This window comes from Amblyomma maculatum, chromosome 3, assembly GCF_055883805.1.
Source record: "Amblyomma maculatum isolate TAMU_Amacu chromosome 3, ASM5588380v1, whole genome shotgun sequence".
In the NCBI taxonomy this organism is placed as follows: domain Eukaryota; kingdom Metazoa; phylum Arthropoda; class Arachnida; order Ixodida; family Ixodidae; genus Amblyomma; species Amblyomma maculatum.
Window position 1 is genome coordinate 83,812,513 of NC_139346.1, and position 12,672 is coordinate 83,825,184.

The 12,672-nt window shown below is 45.7% G+C and overlaps 1 long non-coding RNA gene across 1 annotated transcript; it reads left to right on the top strand.

Annotated features, from left to right (window-relative positions):
- The first annotated feature begins 335 nt into the window (after nucleotides 1–335).
- On the top strand, nucleotides 336–11,670 carry LOC146195139 (uncharacterized). Its single transcript, XR_014705965.1, has 3 exons — nucleotides 336–486; nucleotides 4,216–4,264; nucleotides 11,441–11,670. It is a non-coding gene; the product is annotated as an uncharacterized LOC146195139 (long non-coding RNA).
- Nucleotides 11,671–12,672: the final 1,002 nt, after the last annotated feature.

Consider the following 12,672-nt stretch of genomic DNA (forward strand, 5'->3'; position numbering starts at 1 on the left):
TAACCCTGTTCTCTTTTTCATTTAACGCGGCAACTCGCTCGGGACAGAACCGGTCTTCCCCTGTTCAACATTTTCTTAATACTAGGTTACGTCCTTGCAGATTTTCTACTGCTTTTTTTTTTGTTTCTTAAGTTAATGCACCTCACAGAAACAAAAACTGATACTCCGACAGTTTCGGGCGGTGTGCTTAACCAAAAAAAAAAAAAAAAGAGGAAAAGGAACCAAAAAAAGTTATTACTAATTAGTTATTGGCATTAGCAAATGTCGAACAAAATGAAATACCTATCAAATACGCTAACCTTTCAGCAAAATTTCAACCTTCCACGTTGAAACTATTACCCTGCGCTTTAGATATAAAACGTGAATAATCCTTGCCAGATCACACTTTAAGAACTACCGCCGTCAGTACATTTAGATTTCATCGACTATGTACGCCCTCTACATTCTTGGCTTAGTCCTGGTAATTGGCGTAATGCGATGTGAAGGGTGAGTCTGCCTTATTTGCTTTGAACCGGCTTTAGTTGCACGCATGCGACGCGGTATAGCGAAACAGTGTTTTAAGTGACAACAGTGCTTTGGAATATGATGAATTGGGGAACAGCAAGATAGCCTTGTTGAACCTAAGAAGACATTAGCTAGGGATTAACTCCACAAAGGAAATGAAACTTCGGAAGTACTGCACGACATCGTTTGGAATGGTCTTGCTTGGCTGTTTAGCACTGATAACTACGCACAGATTTTGAAAATGAGCATTGTGGTAGATGTCTTTGTTGCACTGTATGCAGTTGGATGAGATGAAATTAAAGCATACAACCATGTAAAAAATATTGCCAACAATTCTGAATTTTTGTATTAACGACTGAATGTGTTGAAGTACTGAAGTGTTTATGCATTAATTTTCTGTGAGTTGTGGTTCTGTGCTATTTGTCTGTTGGAAGGACACAATATTTTGATGTCACGCAGACGATATTTGGTGGGAACCGGTTGTCGGTCAAAAAGCAGACAAAAACGCTTTTACGACAACAGCAAATATTCTGTATTTTTATTAGACCTGGGAGCGACATATGTCGTCGGTTGGGATCCCTATCGTATACCAGCCCCCTACTTGACTAGCACATAAATTTTAAGTAGGTAGCGGAACGATATGGAACCAACCTATAAGCTGCAGGGAAAACAGTTGCGCCACAACTTTGATTTCAATAACAGAGCTGGCGTCGCATGGAGGTTCTTTCGTGAAACCGTGCGAGAAAAGGACTCGTCAGAGGTGATGAGGGGAGGGACCGTGCCACGGAGTTATCGCTGCGTGCTATCCCTTGTTTTCACTATGTTCGTTTTAGTGCTTGTATCAGTTACCTTCGTTTATTCAATGGACTGTGATAATGCCAAAATAAAATTTTTCGTTCAGTGAACTGCTCTTTGATTCCCACCTATCGGATATCATATATGACACAATTGTTTCAGTGAAAAACCTGTTTAGTTATGTTGTGAAAGTGATGTCATTCTGACTTCTGATTTCAGCTGCTTCGTCTTCATCACATCTCCTCCAACCCCCCTTCTCAGAAATTCGAAGTTCATTCTTTGAGTTACCTAACAAAGCAATTCTGTAAGGGAAACCTATATTTGTAGGTTTGTAATTAACTCCGCCAGGAACCACGAAGGTTCTGCGCAGTAGTGCGCAAAAGGCATCTGTTTCTCGTGCTGTACAGAACGGCATCGCCAAATTGAACTCGTAGTGATACCTCTACGTGAAGGTAAGGAAACGGAAAAGGTAGAGACGAAAGTGTTCTGCAGCGTTTCATTTTCCGGGCCTTCCTGCTGCAAAGTACGCGCGGTGCATTTTATTTTTTCTTCGAGTAAACAGGCGACATGCCCTGCTGTGCGTTATGGATACAAACGTAGCACGAACCCTTTCATTCAGGTGTACCTCTTTCTTCTCGGCAAACGTCAACTAATCTTTTAATCACTGATTCAATGTCTGATGATCGTGCTGTGATCAGGCGGTTTTGTTTTGTAGGCGCTCTGTCACTGACAACCAAATTTATTGTAGTGCTTAGGATAGTATCTCCAAATGCCTTTGATTGTCAGCTGGGGATGCTTGACAACTAAACCAGGCGGCTAAAGTTTCAGTGCACTCAAGTGGCATGCCAAACCGATAATGCGTGCCGCAATAGGCCTTATCAGTGTGGCACGATAAGGCATTCCTTTAAGGATTTCGCTTTGCCTTACTTCCTCGACCGTCATATCGTCTCCCACTCCCGCCGTTCGCCTCGCCTTAAATTATCGCTTGTTTGGAACCTGCAAAAGAAATATGTGAAACGGCTCACTCCATGTTTCTATGATGTCTGTTGTTTTCAAGTTCACCACGTCCACAGAACATTCAAATGCCATTCATTGAACATAGACAGACTGCGAAAAGATAGGCGATTGCAAATTACTCCGTGTAAATTGGGACCAGCGCAATACGGCTTTTGCGCATGTTCTCTATTTGCAAACGTTGATTTAACTTTGCTGTAGGGAGCTCCAAACTGGCTTTACTAAAAAGAATCTTATCAAGGCTGCTTACTGGACAGAATGCCGTGTGGCTCAATCACGAATCGGCGAACAGCAGAGGAGGCGTAAAGGCCCGTCCACACTTGCGACCGGCAGCAGTCGCGCAACCGTTCTGGTCAAAAAGCGACAGTCGAAAATGGCCGCATCGGTCGAAAGGCGACTACCACGGGCCGTTTTGGCACTGCTCGATTTCCAGTCGCGCGAACGCTGGTCGCAAACCGCTAAACCAATCAGCGGCTCAGCTGACGTGAACATAAGTTAGCTTTACTCTATGTGGTGAACGGTCAAGGTAGACAGGATGAGGAAAGCAACCCGCAAGTCGCATTCGCAAGTGTGAACATCGGTTGCTCTCTGGTCACATGCGACTGCCGGTCGCGCGTCCTTCGCGAGTCGCAAGTGTGAATAGACCTTAAGACGTGGTTACGGAATGTATTGAGACACGGACTTACATCAAACGTAGCCACTTGGTCGTTTCTTAGGATGCCGTTAGTTCTTGATGCTGAAAGGAATATACTGTCTTCTTTTGAGAAATGCGGCCTTTCACCATTCCAGCACTTGAGGAAGGAGGAAAATTAGCTTGCGTAGCAATTTCTCTACAAAATTTGGAACGACTCGCCCGAAGTTCTGAATATAAGAGCACACAAGGTTTGGCACTTTTAAAAAAAGCCAGTAGCACCTATGTACAGTCCTCGCAACCAGTTGGCCTGTCCAAAGAGGCATTTTCAATCGAGGGCAACTAGGACTGCTCGTGCTGCTATCCCCACAGGGCAGATATTTCGAAATTTGAGTTATCTAGCTAGATTAGACAGACGTTAGTGGCCTCTATAATCACTTCGCTTCGATGAGGCACCAATAATTCTGCACCACAGTCGTAAAATCTGAGCACAGTACTATGTGAAAATGTCACTGCGAACGTGTATCGGACGGCCATCTTTTTTCATGTTTAGCAATGTTGGCAGACGCTCAGAATTTACCCGATTTGGGAATAGATATCGTATAATAAGATCATCTCGGCAAAAGACACCTTGATAGGCACCAGGGACACATAATATAGGCGGTAGCTCACAGCTGTTTGATAATAATTATGCGTAAGATATTAGAGGCACAAATAAAACTATTAGCTTTAAAGGGAGTGCCACTATGTGTGCAATCGAATAAGGATCCTCAAAAAGAGCCGCAAACGGGAGAACTTAACACTTACTTGCTTTCCAAAGTTCGCTGACCGTACAATTAGCTGCAGTGTTAAAGTTAATTGCACTAAGAGCAGCAGACAATTGTGCAAGTTGGTATATGTCCATGTTCAGAAATCAAAAGGGCTATAAACAAGAACACAAGTGTGCCAAAGGGCTGTGCCTTCCTTGTGTTCGTGTTTACAGCTGTTTTGCTTTCTCAAGGTCAGTGTTAAAGACCTGACACTAAAATAAATTAGGGTACTCTCGTCGTTTGATTCACTGCAGTTCAATATGGTCTACGGCCACACAGTTTGCTCGGCAAACTGTGTGCACTAACGTAGCATTGACAATTCATTCTGTTCAACCGGTCTGCATTTTCTTTTTTCATATCCATTTCACTACCTTAGCGCTATTTTTCTAGGCTCTCCTTGAGAGTGAATAAACAAAGTGTTTTTCCGAGACACTAGGGACAATGAATTCTTTTTTTTTTCAGGAACTCACGCTATGTACGAGGAGAACCTCATGAACCCTGTGTTCCCAACGTAAGTGGGAATATAAATTTTGAACAGTTCTAATTTTCTAGCTTGAATATTTCAGCATTTTGTATGCACACGAATGTTACGAATGACGAATCAAAGAAATTTACTTTAGCTATTCGATGCGAACCGCTAAAAATGACACAGTACGTGCTACCCAAAAGCCTGGCAAATGAATTCGAAACAAAACACTAGAATGTTAGGGCTCGCGATATCGGTCGCACGATTTTATATATATTTTACTGTCAGCTCTCGTCCACAGCTATAGTGAGGGGATCCTGAAACGTGAAAGAGATGGAAGAAAAAAAATAAAAAGACTGAAACCAGTAATGAAGTTCCTAATTTCCGAAGCATATACCATATCCTGGAACGTACCCAATACAAGAAAATTATGAGGCAAATACACCTTGGTGAAAAATGTGCTAAATAAGTGTAATCTGAAGGCAGAGCATCTTCTAGTCTTTGTCCAAGTATTCGCGCTAACGCTTATACCATGCAGAAACACCAAGCTTGACAACACGCCTTTTCGAGCGTGTTCTTTTTCTGAGATAATTCATTTTGTTAGATGAACCGCCCTGTCTACGTTCCTTGCGTATGGCTCTCTAAAGCACATTTAACAGAGAGAGGCCGCAAGCTTACCTCGCGTAATGACGTCGGGTCGATAGCGACGTGGAGTTTCTTTCGTGCTAATTGGAAAGAAAGCTTCCTCGACCGACAATGCGAGCTGCTTAAAGAGCAGTGTATCCATCGCGAAAAGTTTGCGAATACGCTGTACGATAGCAGAAGTAAGAAATTTGGACACTAACTATTTGAGAACTAAACGTTCTCTTGTAATCGCTGATGACCTAAAATCAAATATGCTTGATAAAGATTGCAATAATAGAGGAAAAAGCTCTCAAGAGACTAACAATGCATTCTGAAGTTATAAACCAGCCCAAAATATTGCCAATATCCACAATGCTGAAATGTTTTTCCTTTCGGTACAAATGTTCTTAGAAAAACTGTTTTTGAAATGAAAATGAGTGCTTAAACATGCTCGTTAAGCGTTTTGTCTCTGAAAGTATAGAAAAAACCAAAGACCCACTGAGGCGTTTAAAAATGTGGGGTCATGTCCAATCTCCACGTTTTCAGGTGCACATATGCTGGAGGAAGCAGAATTAACGGAGCCAGATAGCTTCGCGAAGCCGGAGTTGCCCTTATCAAAGGGCCCCCTTCCCGTCATGCTTAGAGCGTTCATGATAGCTAAGGCACAGCGCCGCCCGCATCCGCTATAGATATTATTAGGTTACCATAAGATCCGCGCCCCAATTCTGTAGGGTTTCGGTGTCGTTTTCAGGGACCCGTCAACATTAATCAACAGGATCACAACAACCGAAAGGTTTTAGAGGTTAATGTTTCAATGTAAGTGAGGCTATGAGCTATGCTGTAGCGGAAGTTTTCGGAAAATTTCAACGAGATGATGTTCTTTAACGCTCTCTGAAATCACACCATAAACGGGCGCGAACCGCTCAAAATACAATGCCTGCATGGAAGGAGCAATATCGAAACTTGCGCGACGCGGCAGGTGGTGAGATGTATGAAGAAGCCGACGCTGGCGATTCTCAGAAAAACCGCAGGAGAATCACCAGTGCAAGCGTGACGCAAGCTTACAAATCACAGGGCATCGAGCATCCGGCAACACCACTGTATGGTGCCTAAATAGATTGGGAGGTGAGAGCACCACAGCAGGCGGCACAGGCAGTGGTGTGCCGAAGAGAGAGAGAGAGATAACTTTATATAACGCAAAACAGAAAAATAATCTAGAGCTCCCGTGGTTGGGTCCTCAGTCCAGGACTCCCGCGGCCTTTGCTGCCCTGCTGGCCCGTTCAATCAGCCAAAGCTGGTCTTTCGACTCCGAACTGGACAGCGTAGCTTCCCACTGCTCCGGCGTGGCGTTCTAAATTATCGGCACTGCATCTATTTCCTGGCAGGCCCATGTGATGTGATAAATTGTCGGTTTCTGTCCACACCAGGGACACGTGTCTCTGCATACGGTCGGATGTATCTTGCTGTATAAAGACCGGCATGGATAAGAACTTGTTTGTAGTTTCCGCCAAGACACTGACTGCTCCCTGTTTAACAACTTGTAGGGCGGAGGATACCGTCTTCTGGTCCCCCGGTAGTGCACCAAATTGTCTGCGTAGGTACGAGTCACTGCCTTGAATCTTCGGCCTCTGACCTCCCTCGGTTTGCATAACCTCGAGCTATGAGATCGGCCTGGATGTTCCCGACAATGTCGCCGTGCCCCGGAGCCCAAAGTACGAATTGTTTTGTGTCGCTTATCCTGTCGGCCTTCAAGATGGCGGCCGCCTTTTTGCCAATCCTGCTGTTGGTGAATCATCGGCAAGCGGCTTGCGAATCGGTCATTACTACCTGCAGACGCCCGGACCTATTGCCCTCAGCGACCGCTAGAGCAATAGGGGCCTCCTCGGCGTCAGACACAATGCAGTTACGTAGCGAGGCGCTCATTTTATCCTTTAGCTGGAAATCTAGAACCGTCACCACCGCATCTCTTTCGTTAGAATACATCGCCGCGTCTGCATAGACTGTGTTCTTGTTCTGATAAATCTTGGGTAAGGCTTCCGTCCTGGCCCTACGCCTACCCTGATGAACGACAGGATGCGTGTTCTTAGGAATTGGCGCTAGTACAAACGTAGACCGGATCGCGTCCGATATGTCTATCGTCCGTTCAATCTCCAGCATATGATCATGATAGCCTAGTCTTCGGAGAAGAGCTCGTCCCGCCGTAGTGCGTTGTAGCCTCATCTTCTGAGACAAGCTGCGCTTCCTTGTGCTCTTCGTATGTGTTTGTTAATCTCAGGGCCATAAAATTCGCGTTTGCCTTTCTTATTGCAGCCCCACCGCTGTCTTGTACACCTTCCTGAGGATTGATTCCACTTGCTCTTTCTCCGTCTGGCTCAGGTGTTGATAGGGAAGACTGTACGTGGCTCTGCTTACCACAAGTGCCCGCACTAACTTGAGCGTGTCTTCCTTCTTCATCCCCTTTCTTCTATAGGTCACTCGCCTAATCATTTTCGTTATCTGGGCCGAAGATCCAGATAGCAATCTGATCGTGTGGTCCGACCTCTGATTGGATTGAATTCACATTCCCAACACTCTCAGCACGTGCACTTCTGGTATGCGAGCCCCAGCTAGTATAACGATGAGGTCAAATTTACTGTCGTATCGAGGCCTATATACTCTGAGAATTTCAGATTTTTCGGGCGAACACGAAAGTCCCCTAGCCCTTGCGTAGCTGTCGACACAGTCCGCGGCTGCTTGTAGCCTCTCCTTGAGACCTAGCCAGCCCTCCGTCGTCCACATCGTTATATCATCGGCGTATATTGCGTGCCGAATGCCGTCTATGGCGTTCAACGTCTCTGCCAAACCAACCATAGCGATGTTGAAGAGAAGGATCGAAATTACAGATCCTTGAGGCGTACCCTTGTTAGGCCTCCTGATCTTGTCCGATCGCAAGCCGCCGATCCCTATAGTCGGGGTCCTATCCCCAAGAAAGGCCTTGACGTAACCATGAATCTTTCGCCCGCAATGTAGATTGCTCAGACCCGATAGTATGACTTCATGACTAACATTGTCGAACGCTCCTTTGAGGTCGAGAGCCATGACCACATGCTCTCCATACTTTGGCAGGTGCCTAAGAACCTATTCTTTGAGGAGAAGGACGTCTTGCGTCGATAGCTTTGGCCAGAAACCAAACATTGTGTGCGGCATGAGATCGTCATCTTCGAAATAGTTCTGAAGTCTGATCATAACGATCCTTTTATATAGTTTCCCTAGGCATGAGGTCAGTGAGATAGGCCGCAGATTCTCCAAACATGGCTTCTTGCTTAGCTTGGGGATGGTGATGGTTTCTGGGTGCCGCCACTCCTCCGGCAAAGTCTCCGTCTCCCAGTGGTCATTCAAAAATTTTGTGATGCTCGCAATCTGTACCGCCCCTAGATTCCTTATAATGGCTTTGCCGACCTTGTCTGCTCCCGCCGCCGTGTTCTTGACAGCCATTCTGGCCGCCGCGTACACCTCGTCCATCGTGATTGGACGGTCGAGTTTCTCATTTTCAATTCCCCGATACACTTCTGTGCAGCCAGGGATGTCCACCTCTCCCACGCACCGTTTTCCGATCTTGTCTAGTAGCTCCTCATCTTCTCCCAGGTACTTGTGGGCGATTCGGTGAAGCGTCTTGCTGGTTGTGGCCTCAGGCCCCAACCAAATTTGAGGGGGCAGTATGGACGGCGATAAGTCTGCTAAGCAAACGGAGGCCTCCAATCTTTCGCTAGGTATATCCTGGCATCGCCGAGCTAGGATACTGCCAATGTTTCTTTATTCCGGTACCCTTTGTTAATTTAATACGCCCTGAGCACATAAGCGACCGCAGTGAAACATTTCAAATGCCAAACGCATGTTTCGCGTCTAAGTGCGTGTAAGGCCAGGTCTCCGCCAGAAACAAGAGCAGGAACAAGAGCAGGAAGTTTCTCACTTCTTCAAGCGACGAAGGAAGATAGATTGTTGACGGCGTGCAGTATTTGCCACGTGGCCAGGGCTCGGTGTTATTCACGCTATATCTCAATGTCTCTTCCCGGTTACTCCTCAGAAAACCTTTGTTTCAAGTGCATATATATCGACCTCTCATATGAGCCACGCAGGATCGCTAATTAGAAAAGCTGTTCTGTATCCGCTCACAAATATAAGGAAGAACAGGTCCCCTACGCCGTTAAAGTTTCTGCTTTTAATTCTGTAAAGTGGTTTTTTAGTCTTATGAAAGCTCCGCCAAATGTAAATGTTCAGGAGTGCTAACTGCGGGGCTAGTTGGTTCATATTGCATAGAAAGAGAACCAGCGAATACAGACGCAAGAGAAGGACAAAGAAGGCACACACACCACAAAGCTGGACTTACAACTGATTTACTCCGATGAAGAATTGCTCATTTCAAAATAACTTCCTGCCTGCGCACACATTCTAAAGACAATACACTTCGCGCGCCACATCGTGAACTGGCTAATTTATTGATACAAACTTGCACTCCTTTTCGGTGATAATCTGTAGGGTGTGTGAGCAGGCAGGAAGTTATTTTAAATTGAGCAATTCTTCATCGAGTAAACCAGTTGTAAGTCCAGCGTTGTGGTGTGTGCCTTCTTTGTTCTTGTCTTTAGTCTGTATTCGCTGGTTCCCTGTGCAATGTAAATGTCTTCGCTGATAAAGAACCGGGTTCTCTAGCGGCAGTCAATGATCGAGAGACGGAGCAATCCAAGTAACGCTTGATCAACTAACGAATATTGTGCAGTTGGGTGTCTGAATCATCGACGTACACTTTCGGTGTGTTTGCATCACGCCGCCTATCCCAATTCCACTATTTCAAAAACGTGCGAATGACGAAATTACTAGCAAGGGATAACAAAACGAGGCAAAGTGTTATATGGCTGCATGTAGAGCACTGGTCTTGCCAGCTAGCTGTGTCCTTGCCAAGGAGGCCTGCCTGAAAAAAAGTTGATAAATGCTGTATATATACCGGGTGTCCCAACTAACTTGAACCAAGGGATACAAAATAATACATTTGAGGTAGGTCAGCGAAACCAATTGCATTCAACTGCCAGCCTCCTTGCGCACTACAGGCGATTTTTTGTTTTGCAATTACTTAATTAGCTAATTATGTTAATTTTTCTAATTGGTCAAATATCGACTTTAGACCAAACATGTGAATTGGAAACTTGTAGAGCACCTTCAGAAACCCCCATTCCAATAATTGCGATAAAGAAAGTCTCAAGTGTATCTTTTTTTCTGGGCTCAAAAGAAAGCCCGCGAAATACAAATAATACCACGTGACTAGTGCATTTGTGCGCCGCGATTGTGGTGCTCTCAGTCGTGGTTTGAGCGAACGAAATTAGCTGCGGCCGTGTCTCCTTTGCCCCGTTAAAGCGGCAAGCCGATACGCCTGCGATGGCTTCTTCGCCCGCGTCCGACAGCCGGCCCACGTGATAGTGCAAGTAGCACCGAGAGCGGCGAGCCGACACCACCGGGATTCTAACAAACCCTCCTTCTCTCCCATCAGCGAACTTTACGGCAAACGGATGAGCGATAAGGTATCAGCCATTGAATCTGCGCATACAGGCTTGGGTAAAGGGGCGAGATGACATGTGACTCGACTAAAATTAGCGCTGCACCTTCATTTGCTGGTTCTTTATCGTCATCCGCCTGTCGTGATGTAGGCTGCTGCGGTGCACAGGCCTGGCCAAGATCGCGGTGACGACGGGCGAGCTCGAGCTCGCTCCAACCATCGCCAACATTTCTGCCTGCCGCTGCAACGGGACCATCGGGTCACGGCCACAGCTGATTTCGTTCGCTCAAACCACGACTGAGAGCACCACGATCGCTGCGCTCAAATGCGCTAGTCACGTGGTATTATTTGTATTGCGCGGGCTTTCTTTTGACCTCGGAAAAAAAAGATAACGTGAGACTTTCTTTATCGCAACTAATGGAATGGGGGTTTCCGAAGGTGCTCTACAACTTTCCAATTCACATTTTTGGTCTAAAGTGAATATTTATTAAATTAGAAAAATTAACATAATTAGCCAATTAAGTAATTTGCAAAACAAAAAATTGCCTGTAGTGCGCAAGCGGGCTGGTAGTTGTATGCAACTGGTTTCACTGACCTACCTCAAATATATTATTTTGTAACCCTTGGTTCAAGTTAGCTGGGACACCCGGTATATTACCTGAAAGAGCGCCGGAAACTGTAAAGTTAGAAAACTGTTCAACTCCACTTCCTGAACACGAGGCATTTCTATGGCGTACTTGAGCTGAATGACAGTAGAGGAGCGCATGCGATTATAGGAATCTGTATTCAGGTGGCACATATAGACGCCACGTAAGGTCAGCGGTCAGGTGCAAGTTTCGAATAAAGTAGCGGAACTGATGTACCTTACAGAGTACATTGATTGCCCTATCATTGAGATTGCTGATTGCCCTATCATTGAGATTCTCAAAAGGGGTGGTCCCGATAGCGGCAAATTGAAAGATGCAAACCGCTGGCAATTTCGTAGTTTGTAATTTCAATGGAACCTGATGAGACGGACTGGCAGATATTCTCTTTCTTGATAAGATACTGCTGTGTCATATTTCTATTTGCAGTGTGACCAGAGAGACCCGGAAGTGCAAAAATTGTGCCCCGGCCAATGTGTGTGCACGCCCAGAGGAGATGCCTCATACCCGTACAAATGCATTGGCCTATTCGAAGGAGCAGGCATATTGTACCACACAGGGTATGGTCAAGACGACGATGACTACACAGAGTAGAACAAAACAATTTTATTTTTTGATGCTGCCTCGGCAGGCACATAAATAAACTGAGAAGAACGGAATGAATATGTTCATTTTTCTAATAATGCATAAATCTTCTGAAATTATTTATTCGCAAAATATTGACGGGAAATCTGTGAGCCAGCGGCTGAATTATCAGTTGGTTACCGAACCAAATCCTAGCAGAGAAGGGAGGAAAAGAGCACTATTGTGTTAGATCGAAATATACGCAGGAAAGTTTTTTCTTAGTCTGAATGAAAGAGAAAAATAAAAGGCTGCGTTGAGCCACCCCCCGTGTAGACAGAAAGAAATTAGGGTATGCTCGTATTGCATGTTGTGGCTTGAAACTGACGTATAAATGGCTCTCCTTACTTTGCCGTATTCGAGTAGTGCTGTAATGGTTGCTTCTTTGATAGATTTTGCATGTAGCCTTCGAGAGCCGTCTTGAACGAGCAGTGTCGCCAAATTGTTTGCAATAACGGATGTAGAAATAAATTCATAAATCGAGAAACCTCACTGAATAGGTAAACAACAAAGTGCATGTACGCAAACCAGGATCCGCAGGCACGTACAGCCACGGACAGGCGCCATTCGCGCTGTCCCACCATACTCTTAAAGGGCCACTGTCCAGGGTATGACCTTTTCAGCAAAGGAGCCCAGTGCTTCGATCAGGTACCGGAGATAGTGTATGCAAAATGGTACAGCGATAAGCATGCTGCAAAGTAGCAAGAATACAAATAAAAGATCTCTCATCTTCCCCTTCAGGAAACCAGCTTCCATGTTCTCTTTGAACCGCTAGGCTGACGTCGGGGTAGCAAGAGACATCCATTGGTCCGTCTCGCTGATCAACGCGTGAAGAATGGGCGTACACCACTATGGTGTTCACCACTCGCTGTCGCTGCGGGCTTTTCCCAAGCCATGGCCGGACTGAACGCAGCGGCGCGCGCTCCCTCGCCAGTATTTTTTTTTCGCGCACGCAGAATGCCACGTCTCACCTCCCGCCAAACGCGAAGGAGGAAGGGGAATTTGGCTTGTGGAGGCTAGATGACCTGGTAGGGAGAGTG